Below are 20,413 nucleotides of genomic sequence, written 5' to 3' on the forward strand. Positions count from 1 at the left end.
CTTTCTTCTCCATCCGTCCATCCGTCCATCTGAGGTGTTGGATATTAACTCACCGTGATAATCATTTCACAGTATATGGCAGTCGTGTCACGATGCTGTACATCTTAAACTTCTATAGTGCCGAGTATCAATTCTGTCTCAATAAAGAGAAAAAAAAGAATGCAAATAATTATTTCGCCAGCGACACAATCTCACCGATCTGGCTCTCGCTCCGAAAGATGATCCGATCACCGCAAATTCTTTTCCTGGAAACGAAGTTGAAGTTTCTCTCCCTTGATGCCCCCAATAGTCCTAACACCTTACAATTAAATTCAGGATTCTTCTGATTTAATTTGTTTTCTTTCCTAGTTTCACTTCCTACCACACAAAATCCCAGGTCCAACGACCGTTCTCGGCCACGCTTCTCCCACTACAACCGGGGCACGGATCACCTGGGCATGTTCAAACGCAGATTCTGATTCCGTGGCCTGCGCTGGGGAGGAGGGGCGGAGCTTCTGCATTTCTTCCCAGTTCCCAGGTCCACACCCCATGCAATGAATGAATAACCAGGATCTTCTACAACAAGGTCTCTATCGGTTCCCTGCCGTGTTTGTGTCCAATCAATATCTGACAATGTCTTAGGATGGTGCTTCTTATTTATTTTTTAATTTTTTTTCAGTGTTCCAGGAATCATTGTTTATGCACCACACCCAGTGCCTCATGCAATACGTGCCCTCCTTAAACCCTACCACCAGGGTCTCCCACCCCACCGGTTTGTTTCTCAGAGTCCACAGTCTCTCATGGCTCGTCTCCCCCTCTGATTTCTCCAATTCACTTTTCCTTTCCTTCTAATGTCCTCCATGTTATTCCTTATGCTCCACAAGTAAGTGAAACCCTATGATAATGGATGGTGCTTTTTAAATTCTGAACTTCCTTGGGAAGCTCTTCCTTCTGTTCAACTAAGATCTGTCTGTCACTCCTCTCCATTAATTCTAGTTCCAAAGACATGGAGGTTGAATCTCTTCCACCGAAAAGATCTACAAATATTTAAAGACATTTATCAGACCCCTCTAGGTTTTTCACCTTCAGGTGAACACCCCATTGCCTTCAACCACTCCCCATATTACAGGGTCATTGCTGTCCTTCTAGGGTCACTGCTCATCCCTATGTCGGTAATGTTGGTCTTGAGTTTATTCTGGGTCAGAATGCTCTATCTCCTGGGTCACCGTCTTGCAAAGGTCCATTTAAACACCGTCTCTTCTCGGCTCTCCGAGGCGCGCTCCACTCACTTGTGCCCTCTCCCGTCCTAGCCAGGGTAGCTCTCAATGTGGCCTCTGACTCTTCATTTCATCAGATGGACCCCGGGGAATGGGATGTCGGCATTTCTGGTTATCTTTTGGTTTTTGCTTGTCTTTTATTTTTTTGAGGGTAGTCAACACACAATGTTACATTGATTTCAGGTGTACAAGTTAGTGATTAGACAGGATAGATTAGGTCAAGTTCACTGCAGGTGCACCTACTGTCTGTCCTGTTACATCCCTGTTACAGTATCACTGCCTGTATTTCTTATGCTCTGATTTTTTTTTATAGTGATATTTTTTTAAATTATTTTTATTAACATATAATGTATTATTTGCCCCAGGGGTACAGGTCTGTGAATCATCAGGCTTACACACTTCACATTATGCTCCTATTTTTATTCCCATGACTTATTCCGTAACTGGAAGCCTGTATCTCTCTTCCCTTTACCATTCTGCCCAACTTCTCACTCCCTTCCCCTCTGGCAGCCATCAGTTTGTTCTCTGTATTTGTAGTTCTAATTATGCTTTCTGTTTGCTTGTTTGTTTTTCAGATGCCATTTCTGAGGGGAATAATATGGTATTTGTCTCTCTCTGACTTGTTTCACTTAGCTTGATACACTCGACTTCCATCCATGTTGTCTCAAATGAACCCATCCTTTTCATGGCTGTGTAATAGTCCATTATATATATGTATGTATGTGTATATATATGTACACATACACACACATACACATAGCATACATACACACACACACACACACACACACACACACATCTCCCTTATCCATTCATCTGTTAATGGAAATTTGGGTTGCTTCCACATCTTGGCTATTGTCAATAACGTGCGGTAAATATAGCAGTGCCTATATCTTTTTGAGTTAATGTTTTTGTTTTCCCTGGGTATAGTGGAATTATTATCAGACAGAATTTCTATTTTTCGATTTTGGAGGAACCCCCATTCAGTTTTCCACGGTGGCTGTACCAGTTTGCGCTCCCACCAACAGTGCATGGGGGTTCCTTGGTCTCCACATCCTCCCCAACATGTGCTATTTCTTGTGTTGATGATTCTAGCCATGTTAACAGGCAGAGGGTGATATCTCATTGGGGTTTTGGTTTGTATTTCCCTGATGATCAGTGACGTTGAGTATCTTTTCATGTGTCTGTTGGCCATCTGAACTCTTGTCTAGAAAAATGTCTATTTAGGTCATCTGCTCCTTTTCTTTCTTTTTAAATTTTTTTCTCTGCTCATTTTCTAATCTGATTGTTTGGGGGGCTTTTGGAGTTGTGTGAGTTCTTTCTTTTTGATATTAACCTTTTATCAGATACGCCATTTTCAAATCTTCTCCCATTCAGTAGGTTGTCTTTTTGTTTGGCGACGGTTTCCTTTGCTGTGCAAAAGCTTTTTATTTTGCTGTAGTCCCCGTGGTTTATTTCTGCTTTTATTTCCCTTGCCTTAGGAGACCTATCTAGAAAAATGTTGCTATGGCTGATGTCAGAGAAATTATGGCCTGAGCTCTCTTCCATAATTTTTATGGTTTCAGGTCTCCCATTGAGGTCCTTAATCTATTTTGAGTTTATTTTTGTGTGTGATAGTAACAGGCTAGAGTTGAGTCACTGCAGTGTTCCAAGGCTAGTGTCGAGCCAGATGGTGTGGGAGCTTATGTTTACAGACACCTTTCGTCATGCTTACTGGTATCTGCATGGGTCTCTCTTGATAGGTTTCCAGTCCAAGAGAGCAGAGGCTGCATTTTAGCTTTCAGTCCTTGCCACCGCTCTCCTGGCTAAGGACCAATGCAACATGGAACACGACCCAGAGGTTTAGAGTCAGAAAGAGCAGAATTTCAGTGCTGGTTCTGCCACAACATAGATAAGTGGCCTTGAAAGCTTTCTAAGCTCTCTGGACCCCACTTTCCTCAGCATATAATAACGATGACTCTATTTATCGGACAGTGTTATCATGAGAATTAGATGAGATGATTCATGTAAAATGCGCGCACAGGATCTGTGTGTTTCACGTGGGCTGTGAGTCATTTTATGTTCTCAGTATCTGTGAGTGTCGGTTTAGGATAATTGGTCCATGATCTTCATAGGGCCCAAGATGAGTGGATTTGTTCTTCTCTCAGCATACCCTGTAAGTCAGCTTTACAGGCGAAGAAATGATTATTTAGGCTTGCAATCGAGGAGCAAGAATGAGGGAAAATCGTGGAAATGTTCATTTCTAGGGAAGACACACCTGTGTCCTCTCCTCCCTCTTGGCTTCAGGATATTTTCCTTGCAAGGGGGCGAGGGAGGACCTGTGGCCCTCCTGGGAGGTGAAAGGCCCCTTCACTCCTGGGGCTGGCGAGCGGGAGGACACCCTGAGACAAACCAGGCTGTGCCTGGCTTCGTTCCCCCTGTTTCAGCTTGTCCCGCTTTCTCACAGAAACATAAGGTGGGTTGGGCAAAACCACAGCCTCTGAGCCCCAGCTGTGAAGTTAGCCTGTGTGGAGGAAAAGCCAAGCATGATCACGGATGTCTTCCCACCTAGACTGCTTGCCGTCTTGGAAGTCTTTGTCATACAAAAGCTGTCTTTGGTTGGATGAGCAGACTCACGTGTAGGGAACAGAGGACACAGTGCTGGCTCACAGTCCTTCAGATGGGCGAGAAGGAAGGCAGAAGGCGCCAGAAGACGCATGTGTATGCTCTAGTGACTGCCTGTGTCCCGGCAAACACCGCAGCTCTCCATCCTTAAGTTCTTGTACCAATATTTGGGGTTTGCTACTGATCCCCAAGGCAAAGTGCATGGGATAGGGTTCTAGAAATAAGGCATTGTTTTTGCACGCGAACGATAAGATTTCATGTAGCATAAACCAGTAATGATGGAACAGTAAGGTCAAACGGTCCATCTGTAAATCCCTGCGATGCAAGTTTTAGCACATGATTTGTCCCATGTTAAGAGCAGAACTCGGGTTCCTTGGGTGCAGTGGTGGCGAGGCCTACCGCCAGTGGAGTAAAGACGTCAAAATTCCTCCAAGTTCACCTTTTCAGATCTTCTCTGTGATGCTTTGGAATGCTACGGGACAGACCAAGTGAGTTGTAGAAACAGGAGGCTGAGCCCTCGGACTCCTGTCTGTATCCGGCCCAGGTTTAAAACACAGCTGAGTCTTCCTAGGGCCTGGCTGGGGGCAGATGAGACATAGTGACCTTGAGGACCTGCAGATTTTTTAAAAGATTTTATTTATTTGACAGAGAGCACAAGCAGGGGGAGTGGCAGAGGGAGAAGAAGCAGGCTCCCCACTGAGCAAGGAGCCTGATATGGGGCTTGATCCCAGGACCCTGGGATCATGACCTCAGCCGAAGGCAGATGCTTAACTCACTGAGCCGTCCCAGGACCTACAGGACCTGCCGATGAATTCAACATTGCTCAAACGCTGATACATCAAGCGCGCTTCCAAGCTCTTGGGGTACAGGATAACTAGAACAGAAAAACTCAGTACCCTCATGGCCCTCACATTCCAGAGAGGAAGACAGATAGTTAAAAAAACGAATCAGGTAGGGGTGCCTGGGTGGCTTAGTGTAAGGGTCCAACTTTTGATTTTGGTTCAGGTGATGATCAAGGGTTGGGAGATGGACACCCCCTCGCCCCACTGGGCTCTGTGCCGGGCACGGAGCCTGCTTGAGATTTTCTCTCTCCCTCTGCGCCTCCCACGCCTGCTTGCTCTCTCTTTCAAAATTAAAAGAAGAAAATCAATCAAATAAATCCGACGATGGCACATGCTGTGGTGCAGAATACAACAGGAAAGAGAGGTCAGGTATGAAGAACGGGGCTATGTTTTTCCAGATAGGGGGCTGGGAGAAGGAGTTCGGAGGGAAGGACAGGCGGAGCAGTCCTACGGCGGGAATATCGTCGGCCTCTGAGAAGCAGCAAAGCGTTCAGAAGGGGCCGTGGGATGAGCACAGGGTGAGGGAAGCGTGGCGGGTGGCGCACGAGAGGAAAGGCCTCTGACCTTGACTCCAAGAGAGATGACCCGGAGGCGATTGGGAGGAGGGCGTTAAAGCCGCTGGCCTTCGCCTTGTTGACCTGTTCTCATTCCTGGGCTGGCCACGGGCTGGAGGATGTCCCGGCGGGAGGAAGAAGGCGGGTCACCTGTGTCATCCCTGGCGGACAGACGCAGTGTTCACTGAATTTCCCGGCAAGGAGACTCCTGGTATTTGCGAAGAGGAAAGTCTTCTACGCAAGGCTTTTCGCAAGACCGCCTCCCTGGTCTGGGATTGCTTGTGGTGACAAACTCAGAATCTGTGGATTGATGAAGCATGACTCTGTGGAAAATGTCACAAGCCCTAGAATGATCTGAGACTAAAACAGGGACGTTTCACTAACTACCCACTTCCTGCTCTGTGACGTGACCCAGAAACCCTACTTTGACTCTGGCCCAGAGAGCGTGTTTCTGATGTGGAAGGAGCCAGGCGCCACAGGGTGTCCCAGAGCGCTGCTTCTGTTCCCTGTGTCTCTGAAATTATTAGGAAAGCTTGATACTGGATAAGCTCTCTAATATGTGCTAGTTTGATTTGGTGATTCCCCGTTTGGTGGTTTTGTTTGGATACAAGTAGTTAATTCTGGAGCTGATCCCAGGAAACACAAGCGAAGGAGCAGGGGAATTGAGGCAGGGAGAAAAGCCGATAAAGGACACAACAGTGTGTGAGCTCTGCTCTGAACAACATGTGTAATCCTTTCGGAGATGCTCTGAGAACCAGGGATGCTTTTTTTTTTTTTTAAGACTTTATTTATTTATACATGAGAGACAGAGAAAGAAGGAGGCAGAGGGAGAAGCAGGCTCCCCACGAACAGGGAGCCCAGTGCGGGACTAAATGCTGTGACCCTGGGATCACGACCTGAGCCAAAAGAAGATGCTTACCTGACTGAGCCACCCAGGCACCCAAAGAAACAGGAATCTGATAAACTCAGATGGGTGCCATTGAAGAACTGAGCGGAATGTCGTGTTCAAGGTGATGTTTTAAAAGGGTCCTTTGACTATTATTTTAAAAACAAACTCTATAATGGCAAGAATAGAAGCAAGGAGACCGTTCGAGGGCTCTTTCCGTGGTCCTGGTGAAGTTGATGATGATTTGGACCACTTGGGGGTGTTGAAAGTGGTCCAGAGGACTTTGGGAGGAGACAGGTACGTCATTCAATGGGAGGTCTGGTCGGAAGATACGTGTTTATGATCGGTTGCATACTGATGCATACTAGAGAAGAGTGAATGTAGAGAGAAAAGGAAAGAGGTCAAGATCTAAGCTCTGGAGCCTTCTAAAATGAAGAGGTTGGTGAGATGAGAAGGCACTGGTAAAGGCGTCTGAGAAGGAGCAAAACCAAACAAGAGAAGTATCCAGAAGCCTCTTGGTGACAGTGTTTCCAGAAGGAGCAAGGGGTGCCCTTTAAGGTCATGGAGTCTGTGCTGCTTCAAGGTCATGTGAAATGTGCCTGAGAAGGGCACATTAGCTCTAAGAGTGTGCAAGTCACTGGGGCGGTGGCAAGAGCTGTCTGGTTGGAGCAGTGAGGGTGAAGCCTTGACTGAGGCGAACTCTAGGGACCGGATGAGAGAAAGTGGGGATGCAGAGGAGAATTCTGTTGAGTTCTGCGCTTTAGGGTGGCAGAGAGATAGGGGAGGTATTTGGCAGAGGGTGTGGGTTTGAGAGCGGGTCTTTTTGTTGCTCTGTTTTCCAAAGATGGAAATATTATAGCCTGTTTTAATGCTGAAGGGAGTGTTCTAGTCGGGGAGGGAGGGTAATGTGGGACGTGATGAGAGCAGGTCTTGGGGTGATGTTCCTGGGAGGGGGAGAGGGGGATGGGCTCCAGCTCAGAGAGGAGGGTCTGGTTTTAGATAAGAACAGGGGGGATTAGAACATGCAGGCACGCTGCAACTGGGTTGTGGGTAGATTTGGTGGTGGGAGCAAGTGGAAATTTTCTTTTGGCGTTTCTATTTTTCTCAGTGAAATACAAAGCAATTGTCTAGTACCAAGCTCTTCCAAGTGTAGTCCACAGAGGAGTTATACCAGGGTCATGTGGGAGTTTATGGAAAATGTACAATCTTGGGCTTCACTTTAGATCTCCTGAATTAGAATCTTTATTTTAATAGGAACTCTCAGGTGAGTCTCACAAACATTAAAGTTTGAGAAGCACTGGTCTAAACTCGTGCCCCTCAACACATGGCCCACACACCACAGCTCGTCTGCTAATGATGCTTGCCACTGGCCTACAGTAAGATTTGTGAAGAAACTGAGAGTACTTGTTCAATAACTTTTGTAGAAATTTGACGTTGCGGTGACATTGACGCATGAGATCGCGGGCCTCACCTTGAACGACCGAAGAGCACTTCGGACGGTGCGGAACGCAAGAGGCGAGTCCTATGGGATGCAAGGTATGTTCTCGGTCGGGGCAGCAGGACCGTGTTACAATGTGTGGTTTTGAGAATTAATTTGCTGGTTATACGGTTCATGAAAGGTAGAATGCATTTCTTTGGAGATTTAAATTTAACAATAACTTATTGGATGAACTGTTAAAACTGATGATGGATTGGAGATGAATTTTGAAACAAATTCTTTGGCTGCACTGTGTCTAGCACCTGAGGCCCCGAGATCTCTTCCTCCTATGACCTGCAATCTCTGCCTTCTCACTCCGTGCTCCGCCAGAGCCTCTTACTCCTTAGAGAAAAGAGGGGCTCTCTGTTTGTTGTACAAATATGGCTCCATGCGGCTGGAGAGAGATACTTGGTTTTTGTATCCAGTGTTAGTGTGTGCATACGTGTGCTGATATGAGTCTAATAATGATTCCTTTGACCGAAGTGTGTCATAAACAATTTGGCTTTGGCCAAAGAGAGGTCTGGCCTTTGCCCTTGGCTTCTGGGGAGTTATCTACGTCATACCTGACAAGAATGTCTTTGTTCGGGGCAGAGGTTGGCCTCACCGATGTATTAGGATAGAAACTGGTCATGCCAGAATGATTGAACATGTGATTTAGGGGTTGGGGATCATGTGATATCAGTCTACCTAGAAGCTAAATTCAAACACTTAAGAAGTCAGTGACATGGGCAGTCATGCCTACATAGTAGAACCCCAATGAAATCTCTAGACTGAAGCTCAGGCGAGAATCCCTGGCCAGCAGCACTCTACATATTGTCACACGTCAGTGCTGGGAGGGTAACATGTCCTGAGGACAATGGAAACATTGCGTTTGGAACCCTTCTAGACCCTGCCCTTTCATCTTTTTCTTTGGTCGATTTTAATTCATATCCTTTCCTGGTAATAAACCATGTGAGCATAATAGCTTCAGGTGAGTTCATCGTGAGTCCTTCTGGCTAATTACTGAGCCTGTGGGTAGCTTTTGGGATCTCCTAAACTTGGCAGTTGGTATCAGAAGAGAGGATGGTCTCATGTGGATTCTTCTTCCCAGTGTGTAGTCGGACACTGTCTTAGTTTGCTCAGGATGCCATAATAAAATACTATAGGGTGTTTGAAACAACAGATTTTATTTTTCTCCTTGTTTTGGAGGCTGGTGAGTGTTTACTTCCTGGTGGGAGCTCTCTGGCTGACAGACGCCCACCTTCTCTCTGTGCTTACGTGATGGAGAGATACCTCTGGCCACCAGAAATACCAGATCAGGGTCTCCTTCTTCTTGACCCCATTTAACCTTAAGCACCCCTCAAAGGCCCCATCTCCAGTACAGTCTGTGGTATATATGGGGGTTGGTTAGGGTTTCAATGTATGAACCTAGAGGGGGGCACAATTCAGTCCACGGGAGACGCTAACTCCTCGCAGTGGGGTCATAAGTCCCGGACAGACTTGACAGTGCAGGGACTGGGCTCTTAGCCTCACGTTTGACTGCCTCTGGGAAAGAGGGATCAGGTAACAAGGGGTTACTTAAAAGTCCATGTGAAACATTATGCTCAGTGGAAGAAGCCGGACATAAAAGGACAAAGATTACATGATTGCACCCATGCGAGCTACCCGGAAGAGTCAAATTCACAGAGCGAGCGAGTAGAACGAAGAGGCCATGGCGTGCGGTGAACGGGGAGTTCCTGTTTGATGGCTGGGAAGGTTCGATCTGGCTTGATGGAAAGGTTCTGGAGATGGGTGGTGGCTATAGTTGCACAAAAATGTGAATGTGCTTAAAGCCACTGAACTCTATACTTTAAAAGGGTCAAAATGGCAAGTTTCACGTGATGGATATTTTACCACAATTTTAAAAAGTCCACATGATCCGTCAACCCATTACAGTCGCGGTCACTGCATGGAGTTAGAATCCAACCAACCGGCAGCCCGGACAGTCTACGGCAGTGGGGGCAGGGCTGCTTTCCCCCTTCAAATCTAGCTCGCCTCTTTTGATTTATGGGTGGGTGTTCAGCCAGTACTGTTGTGCACTGAAACAGAGGCGGCTCATGTCCCCCAAACCCACTGGGTGTATAGTCAGACCAGGTTTCCAAGGTAGAAGCGGCCACACCACTGAGTGTGGCCCACTTCCCGTGAGGGCGAGCTCCTATTGTAGTGTCTCCCATGACCAAAGAGAGGGTTCCGAGGACTCAGAAGAGGCTGGATTTTTGTAGGTCAAGAAATAAGTTTATACTAAGTAAAAGCCTGTTTTTTGCTTTTATTTGTTTGTTTTTTCTGTTATGGGAGCTTAGGTTACTTTAATTCCTGTACGCGCTCTTTGGGAAAGTTGTTTCCACTGGGATCTGCTGCAAAGAAAGAGCTAGACGTCCAGGTACTTCTATTACAGAAGCATTACTGTGATAAGGAAATCGGTTCCCTCTCCAAAAAGCAAATAGAAATCTTTTTCTTGAAACCCATTTCTAAAAAAAAATTGACATCGGGACATATCTAGTAATAGATTTTAACAGATATTATACAGTAGGGTATTAAAATGAAGTGTGAGATACTGGACCCGTTCCTGCATGGACACAAAAATAGCACTATGGCTTGTCACACTGTAAAAAAAACATAGCTTTCTTTAAAAGCCAAAGTTAAGGAAAAAAATACAGCATTTCAAGATCCTATTAAATTATGTGTACTGCCTCAGCATTTATATAAACCTTTGTCATAGTGAAATATTTCAAATATATAAGAAAAATGTGTGATTATTGAACCATATATTTCAGTGTGGGAGGAAACCCCAATTATAAAACAGGTATTAGAGAGCCCCTGGGTGCCTCAGTGGTTAAGCATCTACCTTCGGCTCAGGTCCTACCCTGGGGTCTTGGGATCGAGTCCCACATCGGGCTCCCTGCTCTGGGGGGAGCCTGCTTCTCCCTCTCCCTCGGTCCCTCCCTGCCACTGGCGCTCTCCTGCCCTCTCTCTCTCTCTCTCTCTCAAACAAATAAAATCTCTTAAAAAATTAATCAGGTGCATGGAGCACTGGGTGTGGTACAAAAACAATGAATACTGTTATGCTGGAAATTAAAAAAAAAAATCAGGCATTAGAAATTCGATATGATGAAGCGGTTTTGTTTTTCTCCTCTGTATTTTGAATCTACTTGCACACTCGGTGTGTCCCTCTGCGTCTTCCAGTGGAAGATCCCACCTGGGAAATCCCCCGGTTCCTGAGCCTCTGCACGTCTGGGCATCCTCTGCGTTAGGCCACACCGCGTTCCCAGTCCTCGTACTCCTCCGGGCCTCGGGGTGTGCACCACAGGAACTGGAGAGGCTATTCTGGGAAAGAGGAAACGGTGTGTTTCCACACTCCTCTCTTTCCGGAGACCCTGCTCCAGGTCGACATTCTGGCGTAAAGCTTTCCTAGAGGACGGTGCTGTGAGCGCCGGTTGCCCGGGTCTGACAGTGGCTCAGAAGCCCCAAACCAACTGAAAATCCTGTTTCCTGATACCACAGTTCTAGAATACCTTCTATTGTCGTCAGCATGTTTATTTATTAATTTCCTCGGTGGACATTCTCGAGCCCGGGGCAAGGAGGGATAATACGGCAGCTGAGCTCTCAAAGCCCCACAGCGTGCGGGGTGAGCCGTGGGGTTGTAGGGTCCGAGGGCGTCCGCGGATGTAGGTGTCCGAGGGGCATGACCGGTGGGCGCCGTGCTCATCCCGTGCTCATCCCGCTGGAAGGAGGAGGTGGGGACGAGCAGAGGGTGCCCGGGCCAAGTTATAAAGGCAAGTAGGAGCAGACGCAGGGAAATGGGGGTTTCAGCCCAGGATTTATGTCAGAAAGGGTCATAAATCCAAGGACTGGTCAGGAGCTGGGAGGGACAGCAGAGGAGGCTGACGGGGAGGGGCAGGGGTCAGATCTGAGCTCTTCACGTGGCAGATGAAGGAAATAGGGGTTGATCCACAGTGGTGCACCCCAAAATACCTGGAGTCGTCAGTCTGTGGTCAGGAGGGCACGTTAGGAAGGGGGGCCCATCCGGCTGGTCGCAGGTGATACTCAAGACAGAAGTAATTGTTTCCGACCCTGGAAATACGGAGGCGGGCTATGGTGGGGGAGCGGCGGGGACGCAGATTGGAACAAGGTGGAGGGACGAGTTAAAATCGCTCGTTGCCCGACGGATGGCAGGGAGAGGCGGGGGCGGCAAGGGTAACTCGCTGGTTCTGGGCGCAGGAGATGATCAGGCCTGAGTGGTGGCGCCCGTCGCTGTGACAGGAAGCGCGGTGTGGCTGGAGGAGGCACGGCGAGGGCACACGGGAGTGCGCGCGGGGGGGGCGCGGGGCCGGGCACGGAGGAGGGAGATTTTCTCTGGACACGGATACTGCCCGGAGATCAGCCTTGCTCCTCCCTTAAACTAAAGCCGTCCTCCCTGAAGGAAGGCGGTAGACACGGAGCGAGAGGCCCAGCGCGTCTACACCGCCGCTGGGGGGTGGCCGGGAGCACCGGGGGAGCCGCAGGACGGCGCTGGTTCCTGCGTGAGCGTGTCGCTCCCGGTGTCCACTTGCGTCCCTTCACTCGGATCTGCACCCGCACCAAGCAAGCTTATGATCGCAGGAGGTTCTCCAGTCTACCCCGAGGAAGGGACACACGCAGGCTGAGGCAGACAGCGGTTTTCTCACCAGAAGTGCGTCAGTTCTCTGGATCGTTCTACATTAGTCGCCTGAGTTTGGTGATCCTGGGTGAATCCTCAAACAGTCACTTCAGGGTGTCCGGACAAATCGGAGGGCAGCTCCGGTGACAGCCCAGTTCGAACAGCCAGCTGGTCTTTCCAGGCCCCAAATCCAAGTGATTTTAACGCCACTCATTGAGGCCAACGGAGCCGGGATGTTCTGCAGCCGCCACGTGCTGTCACGGAGCCCCCCGTGTCCCAGCGGAGGGTGTGTGACCATCCGGAGGAGCCAGCCCTGCTGTTTAACAAGCCTGATGCGCGGTGCTGCTCTGGGGCTTCCGCCCTCGGCTGACCGGGAATGCGTAGAGTCTGGAAAATGAAAACGGGTGGATTAGCCGCAAACACATCGTGGCTTCACATGCAGCTTCCTCCACGAACACATCACCTTCAGAGGTGTAGCCCTTTAACGTGCATGTAAGAAAATGCTCTCGAAAGCAACAAAACCACCTCATTCATTCGTTCACTCATTCATGCAGTTGCTTGTTAGCTGTCAGCGTGAGCCTGTGTGTGCTGAGCGCTGGGGCTGCCACGGAGGGTGGGGCGGGGTTCCACCGGGTGCAGCTCCGCGGGTGGCCCAGCACTCCGAGGGTGGGACGGAAGGCAGGTGGTCGTGTGACCGAGCTCTGATTCCTCGGAAGACTCTCCATCTGCATGTGTCATTTGCCCGGAAAGCTGTTTCCCTGGGAATGTCCTGGGAGCGGGACATTGATATTTCAGATTCCAAACGAGAATCACAGAGCCGTGAGCTGCTATTTGCAACTTCATTTTCAGAAATGTCAGTTCAAGTTTACATGTAAGCATGAGCATGTCTACGTGAGCACCTGCGCGTAGCTGCTCAGTTCAGCTACTTAGAAACATTAGGCAGAAGAAAGGATGATAATTAGGTTAAAAAAAAAAAAAAAGGATGATCATTAGGTAAAAACAGTCCTCCAAACACAGGAGTCCTGTGTATCTCCTATGCTGATTTTTTTTTTTTTAAGTTTAAGACTTTTTTTTCTTGAGTATTATAAAAGAGTAAAAAGAGCAATCCAGGTAGAACATATATTTTTATTTAAAGAGAAGCATAGCTTGGTTGAACATTTGCTCATCACTATATGAGGGAATGTGACTTGGGTTTGACTGAGCCATCCCTGTGTCCGTAGTTCACAGCCTCTTCTGCATCTTGGACAGTCCTTATCCATTTTCTTTTTCTTTTTCTTTTTTTTTTTTTTTTTTTAAGATTTTATTTATTTATTTGACAGAGAGAAATCACAAGTAGATGAAGAGGCAGGCAGATAGAGAGGAAGGGAAGCAGGCTCCCCGCTGAGCAGAGAGCCCGACGCGGGACTCGATCCCAGGACCCCGAGATCACGACCTGAGCCGAAGGCAGCGGCTTAACCCACTGAGCCACCCAGGCGCCCCCCATTTTCTTTTTCAAAATACTCATTTTCCTTTCTCATACCTCAGTCACCCGTGTGCTCTTCACAGTTTTGTGGTGTTAATTTTTTTTTTCAGACTGAACTCCTCACCTTAGTACCTATGGATAAGGCTGTAATTCACAGTTCTCCAGGAGCCCAGTGGAGTCAGTAAACAGCCAACAAAGGCTTTCAGAAACTCTTGGAAAACAAAGGAGAAAGATGCTTCAGTTAAAACTTGCAATAACAGAAAACACTAGTAGCACAACAGTTCTCAAATAAACCATAGAAATCAGAAGTCCTCTTGGGGCACCTGGATGGCTCAGTTGGTCGAGTGTCTGCCTTTGGCTGGGGTCATGATCGCAGGGTCCTGGGATCAAGTCCTGCATCGGGCTCTCTGCTCAGTGGGAAGCCTGTTTCTCCCTCTCCCTTTGCCTGCTGCTCTGCCTGCTTGTGCTCTCTCTGTCAAATAAATAAAATCTTAAAAAAAAAAAAAAGAATCAGAGTCCTCCTATCAAAAAAGGGAGGAAGGACTCAAAGAAGTAAATCACAAATGAGAGAGGAAAAATAACTACCAACATCAGAGAAATACAAACAACTATTAGAGAATATTATGAAAAACTACATGACAACAAATTAGACAACCTAGAAGAAATGGATAAATTCCTGGAAACATATCACTTAGTAAAACTGAATCAAGAAGGATATTAGAATACTTAGGAATAAATTTAACCAAGATGGTGAAAGACCTATACTCTGAAAACTATAGAACACTAAAAAAAGAAATCGAAGGTACCCCCCCCCCCAAAAAAAGGGAAGGACATTCCATGCTTGTGGATTGGAACAAATATTATTAAAAATGTCTGCATTGCCCAAAGCAATCCACACATTTAATGCAATCCCTATTGAAATACCAATGGCATCTTCCACAGAACTAGGCCAAAAATTCCTAAAATTTGTATGGAATCTCAAAAGACCTTGTATACCCAAAGCAATCTTGAAAAAGAAAAAGTTGGAGGCATCACAATTCTGGACTTCAAGTTATATTACAAAACTGTAGTAATCAAATCAGTATGGTACTGGCAGAAAAACCAGACACAAAGATCAATGGAACAGAATTGAAAAACCAGAAATAAACCCTCAATTTTATGGTTAATTAATCTTTAACAAAGCAGTTAAGCATTCCAATGGTAATTCCAGTGGGAATAGGATAGTCTCTTCAACAGATGGTGTTGGGAAGCTAGACAGCTACATGGGAAAGGATGAAACTGCACCACGGTTTTACACCAGACACAAATATAAATTCAAAATAGATTAAAAACCTAAACGTGAAACCTAAAATTATAATATCCAAGAAGAGAACACAGGCAACAATTTCTCTGACATTGACCATAGTCACTTGTTTCTAGATAGTTCCCCTAAGACAAGGGGAAAAAAAAAAGCAAAAGTAAACTATTGGAAACACATCAAAATAAGCTTCTGCACAGTGAAGAAAACAGTCAATAAAACTAAAGGGCAACTTACTCAATGGGAGAAGATACTTGCAAATGATATATCCGATAAAGGGTTAGTATTCAAAATATATAAAGAACTTATATAATTCTTATAAAATTCAATACTCCCCCAAATAATCGAATTAAAAAAATGAGAAGAAGACATGAACAGATATTTCCCCAAAGAGGACATACAGGTGGCCAAAAGACACATGAAAAGATGCTCACCATCACTTATGATCAGGGAAAATAATCAAAACTACAGTATCACCTCACACCTGTCAGAACAGCTAAAATCAACAAGACAAGAAATAGGTGTTGGCAAGGATGCAGAGAAGGGGGAGCCCTCTTGTACTGTTAGTGGGAATGCAAGCTGATGCAGAAATTGTGGAAGCCAGTATGGGGGTTCCTCAAAAAATTAAAAATGCAACTATACTACAATCCAGGAATCACACTACTGGGTTTTTATCCAAAGAATATAAAACCAGTAAATCAAAGGGATACAAGCACCCCTACATTCATAGTAGTAGTATTCACAATAGCCAAACTATGGAAGCAGCTCAGTTTCCATTGAGAGATGAATGGATAAATGTGGTATGTATACACAATGGAATATTACTCAGCCATATAAAAGAATGAAATGTTGGCATTCGCAACAACACAGGTGGAGCTAGAAAGTATAATGCTGAACAAAATAAGTCAGAGAAAGACAAATGCCATATATCACTCACATGTGGAATTTAAGAAACAAAACAAATGACCAAAAGAAAACAAAGAGTGAGTGAGAGAGAGAGAGAGAGAGAGAGAGAGAGGCAAACCAAGAAAGTCTATTAACTATAGAAAACAAACTGACGGCTACCAGGGAGGAGGTTGATGGGGAGTCCGGGAAAGTAGGGGATGGGGATTACAGAACAACAAAAAAAATTACATTGAGGTCATTATGAATAAATTTGGTGAAATCTATCTTTTTATTATTGGTTTCTATTTGGACTCTCCTGCATTCTTTTCTTTCTATTCTTGCCTTCTAGTGACTCAATTATTTTTTAATCTGCTTCCCTCCCATTTACTAGCTTATTGGCTATATATCATTTTATTACTCATTTAATGATTGTCCTATAGATTATAATATACATCCTTGGTTTACTAAACTCTGAAATTAAAAAAGTCTCATTCTTTCTTGGACGAAGAAGGCCCTGTAGAACAAGGGGACTCCATTTACTTCTCACTTCCCTGTGCTTATTGTCTCGTGTGGCCATAAAAAATAAGTATTTATTTACACAGATCAGATTTGTTTAAATGTGCCCACATACTAACGCTTTCTGTTAATTTTCATTCTTCTTTGTCTCAGAACTTCCATCTGGGTTAACTGCCTTCTGCATGAGGAAGAATGTTTCATGTTTCTTTTGGTGGGTGAAAAAAACCTTCCGTTTTCTTTGCTTGAAAATTATTTGACTTCAGCTTTGCGCAGTGGCAGTATTGTAGCCAATGAGGTTTATCCAAGGCGCGATTATTGCTGATTGAAAATTATTTGACTTCATCATCCCCGTTTGAGAGTATTTTTCCTGTGTAAAGAATTCTAGGGAGGCCGTTATTCCAGCCCTCTGAAGTTGTTACTCATTCCACTGTCTGCTGGGTTCCATTATTTGTTGAGAGCTCAGCCATCACTTACACTGCTCCTTCTTTGAAGGTAATGTGTATTTTTAAAAGATCTGTCTAATTTCATTGTCATTGGTAGTTAGCTGTTTTACTATGGTGTGCCTAGGAGTGGTTTTCTTTGTATTCGTCTTGCTTGGGGTTCATAAAATTTTTTAATCTTTGGGTTCATATCTTTCATTGGTTTTGAAAATGAAGGTGGCTAAACTGGAAGCAACAACAATCCCAAACCATCTGACTTCAGAGACAGAGACCACCTGCAAGCCCCCCGATGCGGTGGGACTGTTTCCAGTTCATCCATACTCCTCATACACTATCCTTCACAGTCCCAGTTGCGAGCCTGGGGCTTGTAGGGGCCCATCTCACTTAGTGTATCTGATTTCCAGTATCTCATTTCTGGTCCCTTGAGTCCACTGAACACGCTGTTCAACATCTGTGCTTTTAGAATCAGCAGATGCCTCTGAGGAGAAGTGGCTGCAAATTCTTACCTCACATCTCTCAGTTTTGTCCCTCATTTTGACCATGAAATTTTCTTCCCTCCCTATTTCTGATACATTCAAACAAACTTCGTATTTAACCTTTTCTCAGCTTTTTAACTGGTTTTCTGTAATGGGATTGATCAGTACTACCTATGCAATCATTGTAGGAAGCACAATATTCCATAAGTTTAAAATACAGCATTTCACTTTTGTCTTTCTCTTTTCTAAACTCTGAAGTCCCTGACAGGACAAATGATCTTACTGATTTTGGATGGCTAGCACTCAGCACAGAAATTGGAGTACAATACAGGATTATTAGATATTTGTTGAATAAATGAATAAGCATAAATTCTGCTTGGAATTGGTGGCAATTAATGTTAATTGTTCCTACCCTTTACCAGAAACTGGAAGAGTGTCATTCATGAACAGTAGTATCTCTACCAAGGGGAGGGCAGTGGGAGCTGACCCCACTAAATGTAGTCATTTGATTAAAATTTGGACCAACCAATTTTTTCTCCTCAAGATGAGTATTTTGTCATTGACATTGTTTAGAATTGCTAGTAGTGATCATCATAGTAAAAAGCACATGATTTTAGTTATTCTTTGTGTTAAAGTTCCAGTATAAAGGATGCCTTACTAACTGCAAAGTAGGGTGGCCTGCCCCTACCACATAACCCTTATTGTGGCTGGCTCATGACAGTGGAGGCAAAGGAGATGATTGTGGGGGACAGTCCAGTTGGGTGTATGGAAGGATTGTGTCCATGTAAGTGAGGGGTCAGCTTGGACACACTTCATGTCCTGCCCTTTACTGGGACTCAGAGAAATATTTTTCAGGATTGGATTGTTTTTAACTACACTTCTCATGTTGAGATGGACCAGAGCACAATCAGGCAAATGTTAAAGAATTGTTTGGTCCAACTGGAGTGATCCCATATTTGAATTTGCTTTCTTTTTATTTTTCTTCTTTAAATTTAAATTTAATTAGACAGATATAGTACATCATTATTTTCAAATGTAGTGTTCAATAACTTATCAATTGTGGATAACACCCAGTGGTCATCACATCACGTGCCCTTCTTAGTGCCCATTACCCAATTACCCCATCCCCCCACCAACCTCCCCTCCAGCAACCCTCAGTTTGTTTCCTATAGTTAAGAGTCTCTCGTGGTTTTTCTCCCTCTCTGATGACTTCCCATTCTATTTTCCCTCCTTTCCCCTCTGATCCTCTGCACGGTTTCTTATATTCCACATGAATGAAACCACATGATAACTGTCTTTCTGTGATTGATTTATTTCACTCAGCATAATACTCTCCAGCTCCATCCACGTCAGTGTAAATGTTAAGTATTCATTCTTAATACTGATGGCTGAGTAATATTCTATTGTATATACATACCACATCTTCTTTGTCCATTCATCTGTCGATAGATGTCTAGGCTCTTTCCGCAGCTATCGTGGACATTTCTGCTATAAGCCCTGGGGAGCAGATGCCTCTTCAGATTACAACATTTGTATCTTTGGGGTAAATACCTAGTAATTCAATTGCTGAGTTGTAGGGTAGCTCAATTTTTAACATCTTGAGGAACCTCCATACTATTTTCCAGAGTGGCTGCACCAGCTTGAATTCCCACCAAGAGTGTAAGGGTGTTCCCCTTTCTCTACATCCTCACCAACATTTGTTCCCTGTTTTGTTAATTTTAACTATCTGACTGGTGTGAGGTGGTATCTCATTGTGGTTTTGATTTGTATTTCCCTGGGACCAAGGGATGTGGAGAATTCTTTTCATGTGTCTGTTGGTCATTTGTATGTCACCTTTGGAGAAATATCCATTCATGCCTTCTCCCATTTCTTGACTGGATTCTTTGTTGTTGTTGTTGGTGTTGAGTTTTGTAAGTTCTTTATAGATTTTGAACACTAGCCCTTTATTATATACATCATTTGTAAATATCTTCTCCCATTCTGTAGGTTGCCTTTAGTTTTGTTGACTTTCTCTTACTGAGCAGAAGCTTTTTATCTTGATGAAGTCCCAACAGTTCATTTTTGCTTTTGTTTTCCTTGCTTTGGAGACGTGTCTAGCAAGCAGTTGTTGTGGCCTAGGTCGAAGAGATTGCTGCCTGTGTTTTCCTCTAGGATTTTGATGGATTCTTGTCTCACATTGAGGTCTTTCATCCACTTTAACTTTGTCTTTGTGTATGGTGTAAGAAAATGGTCCTGTTTCATTCTTCTACATGTGGCTGTCCAATTTTCCTAGCACCACTTATTGAAGAGACTGTCCTTTTTCCATTGGAAATTTTTTTCTGCTTTGTTGATTAGTTGACCATTGAGTTGAGGGTCTCTGGGCTCTCTGTCCCGTTCCATTGATCTGTATATCTGTTTTTTGCCAGTACCATACTATCTTGATCATTACACCTTTGTAATGAATTCTGGCATTGTGATGTCCCCAGCTTTGGTTTTCTTTTTCAAAATTCCTCTGGCTATTCAGGATCTTTTCTTGTTCCATACAAATTTTAGTTTATTTGTACCAGCTCTGTAAAAAAAGTTGATGGTACTTTGGTAGGGATTGCATTAAATGTGTAGATTGCCCTGGGCAGCATAGACAATTTAACAATATTTATTCTTCCAATCCCTGAGCATGGAATGTTTTTCCATTTCTTTATGTCTTCCTTAATTTCTTTCATAAGTATTCTGTAGTTTTTAGAGTACAGATCCTTACCTCTTTGGTTAGGTTTATTCCTAGGTATCTTGTGGTTTTTGGCATAATTCTAAATGGGATTGATTCCTTAATTTTTCTTTCTTATGTCTCATTGTTAGTATATATACAGAAATGCAACTGATTTCTGTGCATTGATTTTATATCCTGTATGATTTCTGGTAACTTTGAGGTGGAGTCTTTTGGGTCTTCCCCATAAGGTATTATGTCCTCTGCGAAGACAGAGAGTTTGACTTCTTCTTTGCATCTAATTTGGATGTCTTTTATTTCTTTTTCTTTTTGTTTTCTGATTGCTGAGGATAGGATTTTTAGTACCAAGTTGAACAATAGTGG

The sequence above is a fragment of the Mustela nivalis genome, assembly GCF_964662115.1.
Source record: "Mustela nivalis genome assembly, chromosome: 16".
Lineage (NCBI taxonomy): Eukaryota > Metazoa > Chordata > Mammalia > Carnivora > Mustelidae > Mustela > Mustela nivalis.